The following is a 23,560-nucleotide window of genomic DNA, read 5'->3' as shown; positions in this document are numbered from 1 at the left end:
CCACATTACCTTAATATCAACAAGTGAAAGGGTAAAGGGGGTGTGAAGAGAGGGCAAACCTCCAGAGAACCATTGGACCTCTTCTGGCTTAAGGACCCTGTAAATCCCAGAGACATCCCCCGACACCGATACTCGTCACCCCCCCCCTCCGCCTCCACCTCCAGCTCCCCCCTTACTACTGTGAAATGGAAAGTACTGGAAAAGCTCCTGCTTAGGCTCCTTTTAATTAAGCACACACACAAAAAAAGAACCACCCCTGGGTTTTGTCTGTTGTACTTGTGTTCTCGGGTCTGTTTGTACTTATTCTGAAATTACATAATTAAAAAAAATAATATTAGGTAAATGTGCCCATCAGCCTGTCAAGCCTGCCTGGGCCAACCTTCACTTGGGAACCACAGTGACAGCCCCTTTATTTCTCTTACTTGTTTTTAAGCACAAAATATGTCACACCTGGAAGTAATTAGCATAATTTTTACTAATTTATAGCTAATTACACAATTACTTTTCTATGAAAGGTTCTGGAAAGACACTTGAAGTAAGTTCCACCAAACCTAGTGGCAAGAAATTGCTTGAAAACATTTCGTTAGCTTCGAACATTTAGGAGGAGGGAGGGGGAACACCCAATAAAGTAATTCTTTCCTATTTCAGAGTGTTCAAATATGACAGGGATATAATTTCTCCGGTAATTTGCAAAGCAGAATGTCTAAATGTCTCTGCTAATCCAACCCAACCAGAGGCTGCTCTAAAAAAAGGCCCCCAAAAGAAGCGTTGTTGAGATGCCCAGGACAGAACATAGAAAGCACTGCTTCGCAACTGTGATTGGTTTCACGACGGAGCTAAAATGCCGACGGCTCTCCCTCCAGGAGTACACTAACCTTGTGACCAGAGGTGACCCCGGGCAGGTGTCTTTCTCAGCTCCTGAGAAACTGGGGTTCAAGCCTTGGGAGCCATCTGACTCTGAAAGCGAAATTCCAGGCTGCCAGGACCTGAGAGCCTTATGTTGTCTGCACGGGGCAAACACTCTCCAGCCTACTTCACTCAATGAACATTTTCTTGCGCCCCTACTCTGTGCCCTGAAGTCCACGGGAAGATTTATAAAAAGGACAATTCCTGCTTTCTCTCATCGTGACGAGAAGGAAAAAATTATGCCTATCCCCCAAGAAGAATTTCTTGAACACAGCCTTAGGCAGAGGGAGGAACTGAAAGGAAGAACTGGAGGCAGCCCCTGCCCTCAGGAGGTGGACAGTCTAGAGGCCAAAGCCCCACGTGGGAAGCACGTGGCCTAGCCCCGCCGTCTGGGTCCCATCGGCGCCCATGCGGGCGGCGTCAGGGGCTATCGGTGCTGCTGAAATGGAAAGATGAGTGATGGTGACTGGAAGGGTGGCCAAGGAAGGATGATGGTGTCCCGACTGTATGCGACGTACCAGGCAGGGGTGTGGAGGGGAGAGCCACAATGGTTTCCTGAAATCGAGAGTGTGCTGTCAGGCCCACACAGGTGGGTCCTGGGAGCAAAGGTGACGATAGGGGAAGTTCCCCAAATTCCCTAGCAGAAAAGGAGGTGAGGGAGCCAGGAGCACCCTTAACACCTAGAGACAGCCACCGGGTCCGGGAAGGCCCCCTGAGACTGAGGTGAGGCCTGTGCCTATCCTGGGGCTGCATATGTGGTGACAGTCGATAGAAGGGAAGAACACAGAGCCATCAGGGCATGTAGGAGTTGTGTGAGGTCGGCAGAATTGGCTGGGAGGGCAAAAAGGCGTGTTATCACATGCCTTCACAGCAGGGATAGTATCGCCCCAAGGAGGCAGAAACTGATTCTTGGGGGGGGGGCAAAACTCTAAGAGAATGCGATGGTCTGTGGCTCTCCAAAGAGCCACAGTACATAAACAGATATATTGTGTATCTGCAATACTAAAACTTCATGTTGGGGGTGATCGGGAAACACTGTCGAAAATGTCAGGGCAGTGGGGAGTGGTCATGCAAGATCAAGGAAAGCTGAGAAACCCAGTGGCAAAAGAAACCCCTCCACCAAGGTGGGGCAGTCAGCAAAGTGTCTGACTCTTGATCTCGGCTCAGGTTCCCACGTTCACGGGATCGAGCCCCGCATCGAGCTCTGTGCTGACAGCATGGAGTCTGCTTGGGATTCTCTCCCTCTCCCTCTCTCTCTGCTCACACGCGCTCTCTCCCTCTCTCAAAATAAATAAATAACCTCTAAAAATATTTTTTAAAAACCAACAAACTTCTCCACCAAGGTTTAAGCTCTTTGAAAACAGGTCCTCATCCTGCAAGTGGCCCTGCCGTCATCCCTGTCTTCTGAGGGCCAATCACTCCTTCCAGGGACACGAGTGCCTAAACTTGCCTCTTCCGCTTGTTGCGCGTGTCGCTGTGTGGAAATTCACTCGTCGGCAAGTTGGGCCCAGCCCCCTCGATGGGGTGTTTTCTGAGGGTGGAGACTGAATTACGCACTTCAGGACCCCTGCTCCTAGCACCCAAAGCAGCAAAGCAGCAGACGCCCCACAAATGTGAGTAAATCTGAGTTCCATTGTCGTACAGTCTGAGGTCTTGCTTTAAGGACACCTGTGTAGGTGGCAGGGAGGCACTTGGAAGATGTCCAGTTTCTGCCAGCCTCACCTCAAGGCTACTGAGAGATTTTGGCAAAGGAGTATCTTCTGCCTCCCACAGGAGAGTAATGTCAATGGCTTACACTTGGCACATTTCTTTCCGTGTTTTCAAATTATTCTCCAAGCTACTGTCATCTGACCCACACAAGAACCCTAGGAGGTAGAGGAAGTCATTAATGGCAGCTCTTTGCAGATTCCCTCATTCAGTCAACAGGTATGCCTGAGTGCCTGTGGCCTCCGTAGTGCCGTGTTCCAGCACTAGAAGACAGAGGGGAACGGGATGGCCAAGGCCCTGTGGTCACACCGCTTACACTCTCTGGAGAGGACATGACTAACAAGACAGGCAACCCTTCTGATAGATGCGAAGAGAAAACAAAAAGCAGAGTAATGACAGAGACACTTTAGGCCCCGTGCTGGGGGAAACCTCCCCACCGAGGAAACGGGCATGACATGACATTCTGAGTGAGCATGAGTTGGTCTCTACAGCTAGAAATCAAGACTCAAAGAGGCTACAAGACTGGCCCTATCTCCCGCAGCCAGAGGAAGGCAGGTCTCCGGATCCTATCTGCCCAGACCACCTCTTTTTTTCAACTGTTTCCCCCTATGAATCTGCTCCCCCTCCGGTTTCCCAAGTGGAGACCTGAGTTATAGGAAAGGCAAATGCACGCGCGCGCACACACATACACACACACACACACACACAATCTGCTACCTACAAAGGAAGCAGCAGATAGGCAGACAGGCAGCGAGAACACCCAGCCAGAGCGCGCACAGGACCCAGCCTGGGCTCTGCTCTCTTGCAGACCTGCCAGGCGCCTCTCAGAGGAGCACACCGCCCCCCTCCTGTGGCCAAGTGGCCGCCCTGTGAACAGTGTTTATTATTCATCAGGCGTGATGAGACTGTTCGGGGATTTCAGAGTCAGCTGGTGGTTTCATTACAAGCAATCAAGGAAGCTTTGGACAATTCATGGGAAGGTTTTGACGAGAGGTTGCATAGAATCCTAGTCACTCTTCCAGCACCCGAATCAAAGTCTTCTTACTCCTTTCCTCCCCCTGCACCCCCACCCCAGCACAGAAACTTGAATGTTCATTCTTTCCCCTAAACGTCAACACCTCTGGTGACTCAGGGGTCAGTTGTTTTCTCCCTCCACTCAACAGATGTTTTATTCCTGCTCCAAATCCCTCCACCTTGGAAATTCTCCTTGACCCTAGAAATAGAACACTTCTTCCGGCAGGCCAGCACCCTTTAATGGACACCTCCAGAGATACATGCTGGGTCACCACCCTGAACTGTGAGCTCGGCAACGGCCGGGAATGAATTCGAAAGATGGCTGAGGTAGGTACCTGCGTCACCTGGCCCACACGGTGAGCAAGAGGCAGACTTACCATGTGCCTTGGAGCCTTCTGGGTCTTTGCACACATTTTCTCTACTCCCCACTACAAACCTATGAGCAAACTGTTAGGAATCCCCATTCGGCGAGTAAGGAAACTGAGACTAACAGTTTCTGTATCTAGGACGTCACACAGCCACTAAGTGGCAGACCTAAGGGTCAAACTCCAGTCCGTCTGAACGGAAATCTGGTATCTTTGCACAACAGCGTGGTGCTTCTGGCTTTTCTCAGCCTCGGCACCTCAAGGCACCAGCTGTGGAAGTGAACGCTTCCAGCAGGAGTGAATCTTGGCCACCCCCACAGATGCACAAGGACAAGGTGAAGGTCTCTCAGAGCTGCAACAGAGGAATGGGGCCTGGAAGCAGGCAGGAGCATCTCACCTGGCAAAGGAAAGACTATTTATGGCCAGGGCTTCTGTCCTGGACAGGTGGTGACCACGGCCAGGGCCAGTAGCTATATCCACCCCACTGCTGGCCAGGATTCACTGAGGAGAGCACTCCCTTTCTTGATTCCAGAGCAGGGACCCTGAGACTGAGACATCACAGCTGGTCGGATGACTCACCTGGGCCAACCACCTGGTTTGAGGGCTCATCCTGATTAAGCTGGGAAAGGCCCCATTCCGTTGGTGAAGGAGACGCACTCCTCTCTGTGACCTTATTGACTTGACCTGGATGAGTTTTCCCATGTTCAGGAAAGTTGGTTTCAGGGACTGGCTGATTTTTTTCACATGACACTGTTCCTCGAGTAGTAAAAGGTCCCGTGGATTTGAGGTCACGAAACCAGAGTCTGAGGCCTGACCTTGCACTGACTACAATAAACGGACTGCTATGTTGGGCACGTCACTTCTCCTGCCCGGGCCTCAGGTTCTCCACCTGACAAAGGAGAGGGTGTGGGCAATGATAATCTGAGGCTTCCAGATCTGGAACTCTATCGTTGCAGGCTGCCCCGGGATGGTGTTTCCCTCCAACACAAACATTGCACTAAGTTATCAGAGGGTGAGAGGTGACAGAGAGAGAGACACACACACGGGAAAGTAGAAACAAAGGCCCAGCAAGATGGACAGAGACAGATCAATGCAGGGGAAGCTACCCAGCCAGAGAAAGGAGGAACAGCCTGGTGGTGTGGAGAGAAAATTAGAGCCCCTGATGTAAGCAGACTCTTGCCAGTATTGCTGGAAACAAATAGTGACAGATTGCTAACATGTTACAGTGAAAATTACCAACATGATGAGACTTTTGCACCATAACCAGCACCTCTTGTTATCCCATTAACAAAACTGATGAGACCAAATTGCTAATAGGAGAAAACTTTCATGTTGGATTATATCACTCTTGTCTTGCATGGGGAATGCAGTAAAGGGCAAACTGGAAGGCACGCTGAAATCTCCCCAAGAGCCATTTTACCTTCGACAGGGGTGGAGAAAGCCCTAGAATGCCCCCCTCTTCCTTTACATCTAGAAACACCCACAGATGCCACCAAGTATCTCTACTACCACGGCTCCAGACGTCTGTCCCCATCGCTGAGCCGGGCTGGGAAGAGCTATCTGTCATTACAAAGAACAAGAACCAGTGACCTTTACAAAGCACACGGGGGACACTGGCAGAGCCAGGGTGGCTGGGAGGGGACAAGTGGAGGTGGTAGGTCCGAGCGTGTGGAGTATTGGATGCCAACTCACTTCCATCTGCCCCAGGAACAAACCAGCATATCTGAGCTCACGATTATTTACATTTTTACCACCCCCAGCTGGCCACTGCCCACTACAGCTGGGGCAGAGAGAGCCCCAACTCTTCATTCCATTAGTCAGAGTTCAAACTGTCATCTAAGCCCTGGGAGGTGTAAGGAACAGGACACATCTGGTTCTTGGAAGGATTTGCCCAGGCATGTCAAGAGGATCTTTCCTCTTTGGGCTAGGGAAGGATTTCCTGCTCAAACTCAAGTCATATGCAGAGAGAGCCAGATTAAAAACTTGCTTATGTTCGCTGCTCTCCCAGAAAAACCCGCCAGTGACCCAAACCTTTCACGTCTGAGGTGTTTTGTTTGTCACTGGGATAATCACGGACCACACCAAGCCCCCCACTGCCACCCCAGAGGGGGGCTCATCTGCGGGCCTTACTCCCTGGTCGTTACTCAGAAAAGTAATTGGCCCAAGATTATTCTGAGTAATTAAATGGCAAGGGTTTTTGTATACCAAACAGGGACTTGTCTTTGTCAAAAAGTCTTTACAAAGTACCCGAGTGCTAGGTGTCAGACAGGACAAGTTTTTTAATCATGTTCAAATGATTTATTTAAACGTCAAGCCGTGTCACCTCACTTCCTTTCATTTTTCAGACTGTTTGTGTTTTTTCTGGATGATAAATTTATCTTCAGACAGCCTCAATATGACTAATTAACTTTGAAATATAAGAACCAGATGTGTGAGTTGGAGAGCTTTCTGAACTGATGCCAGACGGGCTAGTGGGTTTTTTCTTCTTCTTCTTCTTCTTCTTCTTCTTCTTCTTCTTCTTCTTCTTCTTCGTCTTCGTCTTCGTCTTCTTCTTCTTCCTCTTCCTCTTCCTCTTCCTCTTCCTCTTCCTTCCCCCCGCCCTCCCAACCCTGCATGTTCTCTCCCTGCTGGCCCTGAAATTACTAAGCAGAGACACATTTAGTAAATGGAATCACAGGACTCCAGCTAACAGTGAGCACCCACTGTTTTTTCTCTGCTTTCTACTGGTTAGCCTTTCAAGACCCCATGCTCTTGCTTTGAAAGTGACCCCAGGATGCCTCCCTGTGACTGGCAGAGCTGTCCTAGAGGAGGGGCTAGAAAAATTCCCTGGGCCCACCCCTTCTTTAATGATCTATCCCATGTGGAGCAGGGAGCTGCCAGAATGTATTTGCCACATGAAAGTAAGTCACCCTACACTATGACACCGAGTGATTTCTTCTAAAGAGTCTTCCCCTGTGAAGGGCTCCTCAGATCTGCCTCCTCCCTGCTCCTTTTTGATGAGCAAACCTGAGCACAGCACAGGAGGAATGAGCAGGGGTGGAGGCTGGCGATTAAGTCTCTCAACTCCCTAAGCTACAGTGCTTTTCAGTAATGGCACATTTGGGGGTTGGAAGCTGCAGGTGTGTGTGTGTGTGTGTGTGTGTGTGTGTGTGTGTGTGTGTGCGTGTGTGCACGTGTGCACGTGAGTGCCTGCGCCTATGTATTTCACTCTCAGGGACAGGATGGGTGACAACAAAAATGACAATTAATTTCTCCAGGATTTGCGTAGTGAGGGGAAAAAGACCAGAGTGGAAGGCAGGAGCCGGGTGCCTCAGTTTCCCTGTGTGGCCATGATGGCCCACTCCACCCGGTCTCTCGACCAGAAGTAGGTTGAGGTTATGTGAGATCACAAATGGGAAAGTGCTCTGAGCACTTGGAAAGACATGCACACATCCTAGGGGATTATTAGGATAATTACCACTATTATTATATCATCATGACCAGTATCATTATCATGCCTCTTAATGTCTGAGATTTTTCACCTGGGATAATCTCACTCACTTGCAAGGTCAGTGCAGTTCCTGACGATGCCAGGCTCCAAACGCAAGGATAAATGGCGAGCTTGGTTCTTTTCCTTCTCAGGAAGAATGCCCACAGAACACCATCCTGGGCCCGGAGAAAGGAAGTCGTCCCACCTGACGCCTCAGACTCCATGCTGCTGGTGGAAAAGGACTCAGCCACCAACAAACATCAGCACGTGTGCTGTAAGGGGACAGAAGGGCCAAGTGTCAGTCCCCTTCCCTCCCCCAGAGAGCAAGGCAGGTGGGAGGACTGGGGACAGTGGCTGCTGCCCCTCCCTCCCCCAGCCCTCCTGGATCTCTGTGAAAAGCCTAGCTCCCCGCTCTGGGGACAGGACAAAGATGCATGGAGCAGGTTGGATCCTCAAAAACATAACAAGGTGGAGCAGGTCCCCTTGGATACCCGTGCCTCTCCTCCCCCTGATCCCAGCCCCACTCCCTTTCCACAGAATACTTCATTGCTTTCAGCAGAGCCATCCAATCCCTAGTGAGAGGGAGTGTCACCCCTCAGAGGAGGTGTTTGCATTTTAGCAGGAGTTTCTGGGAACTTATGAAGCAAAGGGCCTTCCATCAGTCAACATGGAAAGACATGAAAAGGAGGGGGAACGGACAGGGCGGAGAGAGCATGCTTCACACTTCCCAAAGCAAATCATGCCTGCTCCTGATGCCCATGAGACATCTGGGAGGCAGACAGATGGACCAGAGCTGGGGGGGGGGGGGGGGGTTCTTGGGAAAGTGACACTGAGGGGGCCAGCCTGCTAGTCCCCCAACCCTGACCTGAGGCAGCAGGAGGGAAGACCCCGTTATAGGGCAGTGAGTCTCACACTTACCCATGGAAGCAAGTCCCCATCCCCCAGTGCCTTTCCCCTCCTCTCTGAGGACAACAGTATTAAGCCCACTACAACTCCTTAGGAAGTGGGAGAGAGAGGCAGTAGGAATACAGAGAACTACAGCTTTATTTGGTATCGCCCAACTTTGCAGGACAGACAGACAAACAGATGAGCTAGCAGTGCAATAATCCAGTGAGAGAGAGGGACAGAACAGGAGAACACACATGCACGCGCACCAACACACACACACACACACACACACACACACACACACACCAGTGCAGTAGCAGCAGCCCCGCCCCTGGGGCACCTTCCCAGAGCTCTGAATGCCTAACCCACCACATCTCCCCCCCCACCCTACCCCCGACCCCAAGCCAACCCCACCCCCACGTAGTCAGTCTTTGGGGAAAGCTGCATCAGGGACCTCGGCTGGGTTCTTTCTACAGCACTGCCCCCTTTCCCCAGGGGAAAAAAATTTCAGATAATTTTCTGACTATGAATAACATTTCCTGCCATGTCAAACTAAGATAATTATGGAGCTTACCAAATCGCAGGATCCCTGATTAACTGACCCGGGACAGGGAAGTCTGGGAAGTTCAGGAACCCCGCAGACTGGGAAAGCGAGGGCCAGACTCCTGGGACTGGTGTGGCACCCGCTGCTTCCCGCAGCAGCCCTGCGAGGAGAGAGCAGACGTGTCTCCATCGGTCTGCACCTGAGAGCCTCCCTCTCCCTCCTGCTCCCTCCTCTCCCCAGTGGAAATAGAATTTGCATCAGTGAGCCAGAGGCGCCCTGTACTTCTGGCCAAGGGAGCCCACCCTGGAACGCCCCTCCAACTGCACAGACCCACCCAAGCGTTTTTTGGAACTAAAAGACCTGGCTTTGCCCCCCCTCCCCCATGTGAGCACCCCTGCGCCCTCTCCCACTAAGCACACATAACAAGCAAAGAAACTTGACACTGTAACCGACAGGAGCCATCGTTTGGGAGCTGTCAGACGTGATGTCTCAGAGACCCGGGATCCGAGGGCCCTTCCCCCTGTACAGTCTGAGATATTTAATAAAGTAAAGCCCTCAGGATCAAGAGGCTGCAATCCCTCCCATTCCTTCCTACGGCTCGCGCTGGAGTTCTTTAAAGCCTGCCTCGCGTCTGTCTCTCTCTCCAGAAAGCCTTTCATGCCGCCTCGCCAGACTGACATTTTGACAAGTTGCCACGAGTGACATCTGATTTGTACAAATTTCAAGACTAATAAATCTACCTGTCAAAGCGGAAACTTTAAAAGGAGCTAAGCCCAGCGGGTATAGTTTAACAGAACTCAAGTTGATGAAACTGTAGGATGGAGAAATTATATCTGTCACAATCCACCCACATTAGTTCTGCAGAAATGTTGGCAACTGAAACAAACGTCTTTCACGGGCGTTACCGAAAAAAAAATTTTTTTTCTAATAAAAATGTTTTAATTGAAATAGGAGATTAATACCATGAGTAACAAGTAACAGTTCTATTTGTAAACTAACAAATTTTATTTATTTAATTTTTAATTTTGTTGCAGATGTGAGAAATGTCTCCCCTCCCACCTCTGAAGCTGTCTCCCTGGAATCTGGACTTTCCATTCAAGCTGGGGCCCATCAATCACGCTGCAGCTCCCCAGCTCGCTGGCTCTTGGGGTGAAGGGGGGCTGAGCACAGCGTGCAGAGCTGAGGCAGCCCCACTGCCCACAACCCTGGGTCCTGGCCGGGCCGCCTGGCTCTCTGTTCCCGCATCTGGGCGGGTGCAGGGCGCTGAATCCCTTCCCCCGCTGCTCTCCAGTCTTGACCTGGAGCCCGAAGTCTGGCCCCCATTCTGGGCTCTGCTGTGGGATTTTTGTTTTAAGGATGTGAATGTTGCTGCGTGGAGAAAGTTATGTCTGGCTAACTTTTTACTTTATTTTGTTTTATTTTTATCTTATCTTCCCTTCCTGTTTCTGACAAGTCCACTTTTGCCCTGAATCATCACGTCACAGATGGAGGAGCCAGAATTCATAGATCGGGGTGGGGGGGGGTGGTGGAGAAACCAGGGGCGGGTGGGGAGGCCCTTCATGCCTAGAGAATCAGAGAACATGAATGCATCCGAAGCAGAATCCCTCGTGTTCTCTGTCCTTCCCTCGCCTCCTTCACCCCCGGAGTCAGAGAGAAGGCTACATGGCTCCAGCTCCTAGAAGTGGCCTCCAGTCGCCCTTAGGGGTGAGCTGTTTTCTATTTGATGGCAGCCGTCACCTCCAGATAATTGTTACTATGACTGCTGTCTTTTCTCCTGGGAGTTCAAAACAGGATCTCTTTTGCCCTCTCACTCATATGGTTAAGAAGCAAGTAGGCGGGACAGAAAGGATCTTTGTTCTCAAGTTCAGCCAGGGGCAGTGGGCTGAGGTCACCCAGCTTTGCAGGATGGAACCCCGCACTTGAGGGTGGGGCCAGGCCCCCGCTAGGAGACCACATGGTCCTTCTACTTCCTCCGCACGTGGGCTGCCTCCTCCCTCCAATTCCAGAGCTTCTGTTTGGTATTTATTTGGCTGGGACAACATCTAGAAGCTAACACCTTCTTTCATATTTCTTGGCCCGCTCTAGGAACTCGGTGTGTGGAGCTGGTGATAATCAGGATAATGATGCTACAGCTGAGGAGTGTGAGGCTGGGTCAAGACTCGGGGGGGGGGGGGGGGGGGAGGGGGAGGGGTACGGGTCAGGTGGCAATCAGGGATGATGCCACAGACCCAGAGCAGCAACGCCAATCTGTCTGCCCTGAACTGGGGCAGCCCCTAGTTCTACCCAAGTCTTTTTCCCTGTCCATCAGATACTTGCTAAGCAGATCCCATGTACAAGATGCTCTGTTCTGCACCACGTGAGTTACAGAGGAGTGCAAAACATGATCCTTGCCCCAAAGGCGTTTGCAGTCCATATGGGGTGATGTAACAAGATGACATAACCACATAGATCCTGATCAAGAACAGAGTGATTTCAAGTATGAAAAGAAAGCATGGCCGGCAAAGGTGCCAGACCCAGCCCTGCCACTCACTGGCTGTGGGACTGGGGTAAGAGCTTCCCCCTCTCTAAAATAAGGATGACAAGACGACACGAAGGCCCCTGGGTTTTCCCTGGGTTTTTGAGAAGAGGCGTTGCAAGATCATATATGTGAAAGCTCTTGGTAAACAGTGGAGAGCCTTCACCAAAGGATCAGGTTATGAGCCGGCCTGAACACAGCCAAGGAAGGAGTAAATGAACACGCGAATGGAGACACCGGCTGTGTCTCTGAGGACAGGATGGAATTCAGCCGTGTCCCGCTCCCCCTGGGCCTAAGGCACCCACAGCCTGAACCACGTTTCCCAGCCTCCGTCCGCCGCGATTCCGGGGGCCAGATCGGTCCCATCAGAAGCAGGCGAGGCTGACGCACCCAGCAAGCCAAGCCACAGAGTTAGGAACTGCTGGGCTGGGTTTTCTGCTGAGACAGTTGCTTTCTCTCTCTTTTCCCTCAGCAAGATGGTCCCTCCAGGGAAAGGTTCAACTATGCCAAATGTGACTAATAAAAAAAAAAAAAAAAAAATTGTTTAAAGGGTTTTTCTCTAGAATAAACACTTCACTTTCTATTTTATTGGATTAGCGTTTGCTAACGTCCAAAGTTTCTCGCCTAGCAAATTGGAGACCATTTCCCTTCCATAATGACCTTCCTCATGTTTGGATGAGGTGAGTCAAGTCTTATGAAAGGCGGGAGGCACACGGCAGGGCAGAGGTAGCGGCCCCGAGCAGGCGCACAGGACGGACACCCACACTCTGTCAAGGGGCCGCCTTCCCCTTGCAAAGGGAGGCAGGGCGCTTTGCCCCCCGGACACAGCCAGTCCCTGGTGCAGCTCCCTACCCCATTGCCTCCGGTCTGGGGTCCATTACCCACACGGCAGGAGGAACTTCACTTTGAGAGGAGAACGAGGCCCGTCTCATCTACTACCTCCAGGCAGCATTTGGGGTTTTACAACCAAAGAGAAAAGAAAAAGAAAGAAAAAAAAAATCCTGAACTGTTTTTCAAATGTTCTGGGTCTTGGCAAACCCCAAAATGCCTTTTGCCAAATGCTTTTTCCCTTAATTTTCAAACCTCGGGTGTATTTCCAGAACAATCCAATCCATCTGCTTCTGATTCATTTACACTTAACTCATTAGGAGGCTGTTGCGTAAGGAGCGGTTTGACGTCCCCAAGATCCCCGGGTGAGGGATTCTTCTTCCCCCTTTGAATCCGAGGGAGGCATCCTGCCAGCTGGGCATGGAGCACAAACCCCCCAAAAAACAGAAAGCCTGGCTTGAAACCTCACGTCCCCAGGATGAGACTAATGTTCTCGTGTGTCCCACACATCACTCATCCTGCTGCACTCTTCCCATCAGATTATCACCATTATTGCTGTTATTGTCGTTAAGGATACAACAAACGGCCACATATTACGGTGAAAGGCTTTGCATCGTACTCCGCAGCGTGCTAGTCTCCATTCATACACCCTTGACTCATCTGTTGAGACCTTGAATAAACGCTCCCAACCAATGGTGAGCTACCAGCTGGGCCATGGGTGGGGTGTCAGATACAAGACTTAACATCTAAGCACCAACCCCAGCCTCTCCTGTCTTCTGCGAGGGCTGGGAGCTCTACCAGGAAGCCCCAGAGAAGAGAGGTGGGTAAGGAGCAGCTTCAAAGGGCAGAAAGCAAGGCTGGAGAATGTGGGGACGACCCAGAGGAAAGCACAGAGAGAGAGGCTGCTGGTGTCCAGAGATGTGAATGGCTGACCATCCTGAGCTACGAGCTTCTGCTGCACCACAGGGATTTCCCTTGCTTTACCAGAGAAGAGGCTCTTCCGTTCCACTTTCCATTCTTTATTATCATGCTCACATCCACCTTTACTCAACAAACTTAACTGAAAAAGAATGTATGGAGTGCCTCTTACGTGTTCACCTCTGCCCTGTGCCGGGAACCACAGGGGACTGACTTTCCCTTGAGAATTTGCAGCCCATCGCCAGGGGGACCGGGGGAGCTTTTCGTTGTTCGTGACAGTAGATCTTTAGAAGACAGCCCTTGGCCAAACGAGCAAGGCACAGAGAGAGCATAAGAGCTGTCCACTGAGGAGAGAGATCTCATGAGTTGGACCAGTCAGAACAACTCCACAGAGGAGGAGTGTTTCAGATGGGCCAGCATGGGAGATTAGTGTTGGGCTAGGTGGAAAGGAAGAGAGGGTTCCTGGAGGAGGAAATAGGGATGAAGGCTGATTTATGGCAAAGAACATGGCATGCTTGTAGGGCAGTAAGAGCAGCCATGTTGAGAAACAGACGCAGATAAGAAAGTAGGGTGTAGGTGATTCAGCTTAAAATCTGGATTTAATCTCAAAGGGCAAGAGTGAGTCACTGGAAGCTTTTGAGCAAGGAAGTGTGATGGAGAGAGCAGTGTTCAGGGGAATAATCTAGTGATAATGTACGAGGTAGACTGGTGTGGAGAAAGAGTGTAGGCAGGAGACCAGTCGGAGTCTGTTGCAATAATTTAGGCATGTCATGACAGGGCTCTAGAACAGTGTGGTGGCAGTGAGCGAGGATTAAAAAAAAAAAAAAAGAACAAATATTACAAAGATCAAATCAATTGGACTTGATGATTCAGTGGCTGGAGGACCTTGAAAAGGTGGGGGGACGGGGAGGGGGAGCAGTTAAGAGAACACAGAAACCCAGGAGTTTATCAAGTGAGGAAAGAACATTCTCCACACAGATGGCATGCATGTAGGAGTTAACATGTGCCAGGCACTGTGCTAAGTGCCTCCCGTGAACTACCTCACCATCGTCACCACAAAACGGGAGAGAGGGTGCTGTCATTATCCTTGTTGTGCTGATGAGAAGCTGGGACCCAGAAAGGTTTATTAGTTTAGCCAAATCCACACTGAAGGGGTGGGGACTTTAACATTTAACCACGGGAATCTGCTGTCTCTTCTTCCCTAAACCAAGCCTCCCTCCTGTCTAGTAAGACACTGACCCTCACACACCTCACACGCACTACAATCCATCCTGAAATGCCTTCTGTAGTGCTTTACTTACCCAAATCCGGATCAAGCCTCCCTCACCTCCTTCCAGACACTTGTCACCACCTCAGCTTCCACGACCTTCTCTCTTTACCACCTCCTATAAGATGTCTTGTCAGAACCAAAGCCCTGAACATCTAATCTCACGCCTTTTTCTGTTGCCTTAGTCGGTTCCTATGTTCACCTATTTCCCGGTTTGGGGGGCTTGGCAGTGGAGCTGAGCCTGAGTCCCAGCCTTGCTTCTGAACTAGTTGAGTCGCCCTGGGCAAGTTACTCAACCCCTTTAAGTCTGTTTCCCTAGCTGTCAGTTGGAGATAAAAGGGTTACTGTCTGGATTATGTGACAGAACGCCTGGCGCATAAAAGACACTCAGTGAATGATATCTATCAATATTATTACTGGTGTTTTCCTTAATAATCTCACGACGCGCAACGTTATATCCAAAGTTTTAGATATAGTAGGTGCTCTGTGAATATTCTTCCGCTTAATTTCTCCACCATTTCAACAGCTACGTACAACATGTCAGTGTTCACTCCTTACAGTCTTAGATCATTACACATATTTCGCCACATTTTAGACAAACGCATGGGATGAGGGATCCTGTCGTGACATGCTTTTGATGGAGCATCTCCCAACCGGTTCCAGACAACCACAGCAGAGACTAAGGCGTGTAAGCCTCCCCTTCTCCTCCCACCCAGGGGATGCGGGACTCGGCCCAGCTGACAGCTGGGCTGGTCCGGGCAGAACCAGGACCCTGCCCCAAACACTGCCCTCTGAGCCCCCCATGGCCTCAGCCCAAGACCACTCCGTGAGAGGAGGGACTCCTCCTTCTCGGCCCCACTATGTCCTCCCTGCTTTCCTTCTTGCCACCTAGAAGGCCAGTGTCAGGGCCCCCGTGGCTGCTCAGAGCGCCTCCCCGAGAAGACTGCCCGAGTCTTCCTCTCTCGTCCCCCAAGAACGCCATCAAACTCTGCTCTCCCCAGCGAATGCCTGACAGACTATAAGAACTTTGCCTATGAGAGCAAAAGAGGGCACAGCCTTAACTCTCCCCCCAAAAATGACCAATGCAGAAAAGAGGCGACTAGATGAATCTGAGGGGCCACTGGCATTTCAGTGGCAGATGTCGTAAGCAAACACCCTACCCTTGTTTTGCGTTCATTCATTCATTCATTCACACACTCACATACCCTGACAAATCTCAACAAGCAACTCTTGCACAGGATAGACGTGGACACAGAGATTTAAAAGCCAAGGTGGAGGCCTCCAGAAGGGAGGAGCCCAGGCAGGCAGTGGGGAGCCACAAGGATCACGCCCAGGACGCGTGCCCAGGGGCACCTGCAGCCCTGCCTGCAGCAGGTGCAGCCACTTCTGACCCTTGGGAGCAAGCACTAGACTCAGACTGGGCCAGGTAGCCGTCCGCTGGCCCCCAGAGCCCCCAGAGGGCCTGGCTGCTGGGAGAGGGGAAGGTGCAGGAAGACAAAGACTGAGCCGGGATGGTGCTTAGGACACATTTCCCATGGCTCTCCAGGGAGAGGCGGCCCAGGGGGAAGGGAGAGGCAGCCTGGGGCCCTGTCTTTCACCAAGCAGGGGAATGTGGGTGGGAGAAGTGCCCCACGGCCCCCTCACTTCTCAGCAAGAAAACCACCTCGCTGGTGGGCCTGCCTCCATCAAAGTGTCTCCTGCAGTGGGGACAACAGGGCAGTGTTTAGGCTTTGTGAATTGCCTCTCAGTCCTTGGCCCAGGACTTTCCTTTCTTTCTTTTTTTTTTCTTTTTCTTTTTAATGGGGATTCAAGGCCAAAAATACACGCTCTTTCACATACACGCACGCACACACACACACACACACACACGCGCACACACTCAAAGGGAGGGCTGGCGGCAGGAGGAGTCAAACCCCAATGCGCATCTCAGGCTTTAAACATGCACAGGCTGTGCTTGGGGAAAATGTCACCGCTTGGCTGAGAGCATGGGTGGCACTGGCAGGCAGGGAGAGGCAGAGAACGGGAACCGAATTTAGGAGTGACTGGAAGGTCGACAAGGAAGAAAAGCCAACGCGCAGCACAGCGTATATACATAGAAACGAGAAGCGCTTCTGAGCGTGGCTCTGGCACTTGCAAGGCGGCCACAGTGACCTCTGGGCATAAAGAGCTGGCCCGTGGTCTCCTCGTGGGACGTGACACGCAGCAGGCTCCTCCCTCCTCCCGAGCCCTGGTTGCTGCTGATGCCCGTTCTCGGCACGTTGCTCTCTGACCTGTGCCCCCAACCCCAGGCCACCGCCTGCATGCGGGGCCCATCCAGTCTCCCAAGCCCACTCCCGTGTCCACCTGAGTTCAGAAGGTTTCACCTTTCTGTGAAACGCTGATCTCCTGCTCCCTCACCATTCCCCACACCCTGGAATGTTGGATAGTTTGGGCCACATCTGATTTAGCCTTTGGTCTTTATCTGCCCTCGTTATGTGTTCTAGAGGTGCCAGTATACATCTTGTATCTCCCACTAGAAACAGCATATTCTCCAAGCTGAGGCACGGAGCCATTTGCTTGTCCTGTCTTCCGGCCACTGTGGCCCGCACGGGGTTTAGGGACAACACGGACAGATAAGGACACAGGGGCTAACTCGATTTCAACCTCACATTACTGACCGGCCACCAAGAGCTCACATGACTAGAGAGAGTCCCCAGGCCCTGCAAAACACCTGCATACCCTCCTCCTTTCCTCTCGTGAGCAAACGCGCTTTTCCACGTACCTTCTTCCACCCAAAGCTCTTTCGCAGGGGGCCCCTTCTTTTCCAGCTCAGTCAAATTGAAACCTCTTTGCCCGATGTCTAGTCATATCCAGTGGACCAGAGTTGCCATATTGTATCAAAAGAGGTCGAAAGCTTTATACTCAAAAAACCACAGCACATGGGGGATTAAACCAGGAGAATTTAACTCGCTTAACTGTGATAAAGTCTGGTTAGGGAGATTACAGCTGTGTGTACCCGAGAAGTAAATATCTCCGAGCTCTCACTAGGCCGAGAGGAAAGGAGGGCTTGTCTGGCAATTTTATCATCTTGCAGGAAGAAAAAGGAGAGGAGAAAAGGGAGAATAAAAGATGAGAGGTGATAATCTCTGAAGTTGAGCTCACTCTTGTGTTACAGCACATGGCAGAAATAGAAGATAACTGCGCTGGCAGTCTCGCTGAGAGATGGTCGGCTCACTCAGGAGGGCCGCCTGCCTGCTGCTTCGGAGCCCCCCAAGGGGCGTGCATGGGGGGCACAGAGTGAGAACTGGTCCAGGCAGAGAAAAATGGGGTGGGAGGAAGAGAGATGTGCAGAGAAAAATGGGGTGGTCCAGGAAGAGAGATGTGCAACACAGAAAGGCTGTCTCATCTCCTTTCTTCCAGAATATATATAATATATATATATATATATATATATATATATATATATATATATATATATAATATATGTATAACATATAGTATATTATATGTATATTATTGGAGTTGGAGGATATATATATGTATATGTATATGTATATGTATATGTATATGTATATGTATATGTATATATATATATCCTCCAACTCCTATAATCTTATACCTGGAACAAAATTTCAAACCATGAAATGAAGGGATTCTCAACCATGGGCAAGATGGCAGGATGGACGGAGGAGTGCTTTGCCCAGAAATGGGGTAGGGGAACAGGGGAATGTGTGATTTGAAAAGCATGATTTATGTATGGTTTACCCCAAAATGTAAAAAAGACTAATAAATTGCTTTTGTAATATAAATGGCAGCAAGCAGTGCTCAATAAAATTTCCCTAGCTGAGGCGGCATGATTTTTAAAAAGAAATGGTTAGAAAACACTGATTCCAGGGACTCCTGGGTGGCTCAGTCCATTTAGCGTCTGACTCTTGATCTCAGCTCAGGTCATGATTTCACACTGTCATTGAGTTCGAGCCCCATGGCCCCATGTCTTGGCCTGCTTACATTACTAAGAGCCTTAGATTACATCAGAGCCTGCTTAGGATTCCTCTCTCTCTCTCTCTCTCTCTCTCTCTCTCTCTTTCTGCCCCTCCCCAGCTCACATGCCCCTCTCTCTCTCTCTCTCTCTCTCTCATTCTCTCTCTCTCAAAAATTAATAAAAATAAACTTAAAAAAAAAGAAAGAAAGATAACACTGATTCCCGTTCATCCTTCCCATTTCACAGGCCAGGACACTGAGGCCAGGAAAAATAAAGTGACTTACCCACAACCACACAACTGGTTCCCAGGAGAGCCAGGAAAAGAAATGAAATCCCAGATAGAAGAATTATTCTTGTTCCACCACTGGGCTCCTGGCATACCCCAAGAGCTTCACCCCAAAAGCATCATTCCTGGGCTCAGCCTCCGGTTGTGGCCACCTGGATTGAGTCCTCAGCATAACCCAGGGCCAGAGCCCTTGAAGGAAGGGAGGGAAGAAGGGAGGAAGGGGAAGAAGGAGGAAGGGAGAGGGAGAGAGTGCAGTGGAGGGGAAAGGAGGAAGGAGAGGGAGGGAGGGAGGGGGAGGGAGGGGGAAGAAAAAAAGGGGGAGGGAGAGGAAGGGAGGGGGAAGAAGGGGGAGGAAGGGATCTTTATCGTGAGGATTCATGATATCCTGGAAAAAGCATGGGCTCCTGACATCAGGATTTGAATCATGATGCCTCAGCCTACGAGCTGGATGACTTAGAAAAGGACTTGATCGCTCTGAACCTCTATGTTCTCATCCGTAAAATGGGGCTCATTTTGTTAGTTTTTCCACCATCATTTCCAGTACTTAAAGCTACAGACTATCAGACATCCCCTGAGGTCATGTAGAGCTTACCTCATGGGCAAGAAAACTGAGGGCCAGGCCGGGGGTCCCAGGCTAGCACCTTGTCCCCAGCCCAGTGCTGCGTGGTGTGGCAGTGATAACCAGGAGCCTGGTGCCCAGCTCTGAACCTGCCTGTCAGGGATGCTCTCCAGACCCCCCTACTCACTTTAAGTGTGTAGGAAAATCACAAAACCTGTGTGATCCACTTTTGAGGGTTTCCCAGTGGTGGTGTCTCTCATAAGGAAAATTGCCCTGGCGTCTCAACAACCTTAGAGACCAGACCCTGTTCCAGGTGTCCCAAGAAAGGGCTGGAGCAACGGAATGAGAACGTTAGGTCAAACATAAGGGAAGTTGCCCTGATGAGTCACGGGTGGAAAATAATGGAGATTGTATGGGTTCCCTTTTGCTGCTATGACAAAATACCACAGGTTTCATGGTTCAAAATAACACAAATGTATTATTCTCTTATACATCTGGAGGCCACAAGTCCAAAATGGTTCTTACAGGGCTAAAGTCAAGGCATCAGCAGAACTGTGTTCCTTTCTGGAACCTCCAGGGGAAAATCTGTTTCCGTGCCTTTTCCAGTTCTTAGAGGCTGCCTGCATTTATGGGCTTGTGGTCTCCTCCATCTTCAAAGCCAGCAATGTCCGCTAGTCTTTTCCACATCACATCACTGACTCTGAGTCCCCATCTCCTGCTTTCACTTATAGGGACCCTTGGGACTCCTTTGGACCCACCCAGATAAGGTCAGCCCATCTGCAGCCTTCACTCCCCTTGGCCATGTAACATAACCTGTGCACAAGCTGCAGAGATGAGCATGGGGACCTAATCGTGAGGGGTCCATTATCCACAACAGCCAAACCTCATCATCACTCTCCTCCCTGCCAGGGTGACAGAAGGCACTGTCAGCTAATCACAACACTCACTCCTGCCTCAGAACCCTTCTTTTTTTTTTTTTTTTTAAACATTTATTTATTTTTGAGACAGAGAGAGACAAAGCATGAACGGGGGAGGGTCAGAGAGAGAGGGAGACACAGAATCTGAAACAGGCTCCAGGCTCTGAGCTGTCAGCACAGAGCCTGACACAGGGCTTGAACTCACAGACCGCGAGATCGTGACCTGAGCTGAAGTCGGCCGCTTAACCGACTGAGCCACCCAGGCGCCCGGGAACCCTTCTTAACCATTCTTCTGGCATTGGGCGTCAACCAACTGGACTTGAGCTAGAAGCAAAGTCTACTTGCTAGCCCTGACTACAGATGTAAACTCTAGAGGAAGGGCAAGATGGTTTCTGAAGTACTGATATCTGCAGGCCATCCCAGAGTTTTGGTCCCAACAAAAGACGGACACTCCCCGACTGCAACTCTTCCTTCCCGTTTCCGACACCCAAGCGAGTCCGCTGGCTACGTGGATCCCTCTCTGCTCTCCCTCTGGGACCTCAGCTGATGGCAGGACATTTTCCCGGTCAGGTCTTCTGGGGGATTTTCTGTCTGAGGACTCAACTGTCCCAAGTGACCCCCTTGTTTTAGGGTCACCGGCCCATCCTCTTCAGTCTCTTTCCAGATCTGCCGAGAGCGACCCGCAAAGCCCTTATTCCTCACAGGGAAGAAAATGTTCTTTCCACAATATCCTCCTCACAGAAATGTGCTGGCATTGCCCCCTGGGACTGCCCCACCAAACTGGTTTGCACAGTGAAAAACTGGATCTGTTTCCCTTAAAACCAAATGCGTCTCACAACCGCAGGACAAAGTTGTGCCGTGCCTGGCCAAGAGAACATGCGTTTGTGCAAATGTTCCAAGTCCCTGACTCAGATTTGAACTCCATTTTGTTGAAATGGAGAGGAAAGTATGGTTATGTGACCTGGGGGCGGTCCTCGCTCTTCTACTGGCTGGGAACACAGAGCTGGGGCAAGTCCCTTCAAGTCTATATGAGCCTTCATTTCATCTAGTCAAAAAAGGAAAGTTGGGCCATCTTAATTCTAGGATTTCTTTAAATTCTCATAGCAAACAGTTTTGGCTCTCACAGCCTGGAGTGGTTCCAAAAGAGAGTAATGAGAACAGTGGGGGACTCAGAACCGTGGGTCTGAAAAGTGACAGAGGACATTGGGGTGTTCAACCAGGAAAAGAGAAGCTGGCAGGTGGGACCCAGGCCCCCCCACTTTCCCTGTCTACAGCCTATTTGTATTAGTAACAATGACTTAACTTTTACTGGCTCACTCAGGGTATCAGCCCCTCCATAATTAACCCCCAATATGTCTAGGGGTTGCCTCATGTATGCACAAGACACACACACAATTTTCCGGCCATCGACCATTTTGTTCCCTTTGGCCTGCTCTAGACCCTCTACCAGGACACTGGTCACCTCTTGTTGGGTCTTGCTGTCCCACAGGGGCTGGAGGCCCCCCGAGGCCAAAGAACGGTGGGGTTCCATGACGTGGTAAAGGAGAGAGCCTCTGCACCACCTCCCCCCCATTGTGTGTTTGACTCTAAAGGCGAATCCCAAAGCTGGTTCCCCAGTGACTACCACGTGTCAGTTCACACCGTGGTTTCCATATGTACGTATAGCCCCTTTGCTCTCCACAGGTTTTGTGAAGAAGCCCGGATGGGGCCTGAGATGCGAACCAAACCCAGTTGTGAGCCATTCACCAGACCATGCTCAGAATTATGCCCGCCCTGCTGCAATCAAAGCTTGGTTACCAGGCCAGCTGTTTGTGCTGGTTCCTTCTTCCTCTGCGATGAGCTCCTTCCCAGGAGGCTCCCTTTGCACAGGCCCACCCTGGCAGTTCACCAGGCCTGCTCAGACATGCCTGACCAGGCCTGGGCTCAGGCTGGGACTCCCCATGCACTTCATGTACGCCAGCTTGCCACGGGGGAGAGGCACTGCCCTTATGCTTCCCAGCCACAAGGAGACCGATACTGGAAGCTACAAAGAGACAGAAATTTTCCTTCTGTGTTGAGCCAAAAATCTAATGGATCTGTCAGTAGGCGTAATGAAATTTCTCAGGTGGTCATGAGCGTTCTGTCACGTGAACTATTGAAGTCAGACGGTGCCCCAACAGGGATGTCATTAAGAAGATGCCCCGAGTGTCAGACATTGCCCCAGAAACCTGTACATCCATCATCTTTCACTAGATAGTTCTGGCTGGGAGAGCACCTCCCGAAATGCCCTAGAAAAAAAAAAGGTGCCAGGCTGAGCAAGTTGGTTTCGTTGCCTGGGGAGGATACCCATCCCGAATTCCTCTCAGACTCTAGCTTTCAAGGTTGAGACCCTCCTATCTGCATATGGAAGAGGTCTGCAGAATGACCTTCTCCCACCCAAGTACGAACCAGGCCCGACTGTAGCCGTGACCCTCTGCAAACTGCAAGGGTGTTGCCCACGTGATCGAGTCCAGGAAGACCAATTTGGGGGGCGGGTATCGAGTTCACTCAGGAAGAAAGAGAACTCGGGAAGCACATTAGCTACCCTCGAATGTACTAGGGGCACAAAGCAGAAGTACATTCATATCTTCAGCCTCGGATAGGAAAAGCGGAACGCTGGATTGGAGTCAAAAGACGAGATTGGGCCGTAGCTCTCCCTCGTGCCCAAACTGTGGGATTTCAGGTAAGTCATGCGCACTCAAAGCCTCTATTTCTTCAACATGCACGTCGTAAGACCGTTGTGATGAACTGAGATAATGCTGTGACAGCACGCTGTGCACGCATTGGTATTCCCCAGCCTGGCTTTCCATGTGTCTTATTCAGCTGTCTACAGCCAGCGCCCGGATTCCCTACCTGATACAACATCCCGGTGTTCAATAAACGTCCATTGAATTCTCCTCTGGAGAAACATCTCAGAAGGCAATCCATAGTTAAAGGTTCTGGGGAAGCTACATCCATCTTTAACTGAGGCAAGACCTATCGAACAGCCAGAGCGGCCTACGAGACTGATTCAGAGGCAGAGAGCTCTGCCCCGTGGAGGTGTTCAACCCCAGGAGGCCTGCCAGATGTCAGAAGCGCTCTAGAATGATCTCTCCCTACAGAATGTGGGTGGTAAGCGTGGCAAAGCCACATCAAGCTGTAGCTGCCTCACCGGACAGCCGCCTCACTCACCAGCTCACGCACCTGCCGCACGCCCCAGCCCCTTAGCACATACGTGTCAAACGCAGGCCTCACCACATAGCAAGTCACCGTGTGCCAGGCAGCTCCGAGGCACTCACAAAAGACTGGCAATGTGAAGACCGCTCGTGCCAAGGCTTTGTGGAAAACCATCTTCTCTCCCTAGACCTCCAAATCCAATACTACAACATGGCACTCTTCGCTTATGTATCGGTACCAGA

The 23,560-nt window shown here is 50.8% G+C and overlaps 1 long non-coding RNA gene across 2 annotated transcripts in view; it reads right to left on the bottom strand.

The window, feature by feature from the left end:
- Positions 1 to 10,279, bottom strand: part of LOC109262328 (uncharacterized) — a 52,457-nt gene extending 42,178 nt beyond the window's left edge. For both annotated transcript variants that reach the window (XR_002077711.2, XR_002077712.2), the window contains exons 1-3: positions 9,953 to 10,279; positions 8,924 to 9,053; positions 7,533 to 7,733 (exon numbers count right to left, since the gene is read on the bottom strand). This is a non-coding gene — a long non-coding RNA (uncharacterized LOC109262328). The remainder of the gene's footprint in view (positions 1 to 7,532; positions 7,734 to 8,923; positions 9,054 to 9,952) is intronic.
- Positions 10,280 to 23,560: the final 13,281 nt, after the last annotated feature.

Source organism: Panthera pardus, unplaced genomic scaffold, assembly GCF_024362965.1.
Source record: "Panthera pardus isolate Hobbes unplaced genomic scaffold, ASM2436296v1 HiC_scaffold_13, whole genome shotgun sequence".
NCBI classification, from domain to species: Eukaryota; Metazoa; Chordata; class Mammalia; order Carnivora; family Felidae; genus Panthera; species Panthera pardus.
This window is presented reverse-complemented; position numbering and strand designations above follow the sequence as displayed.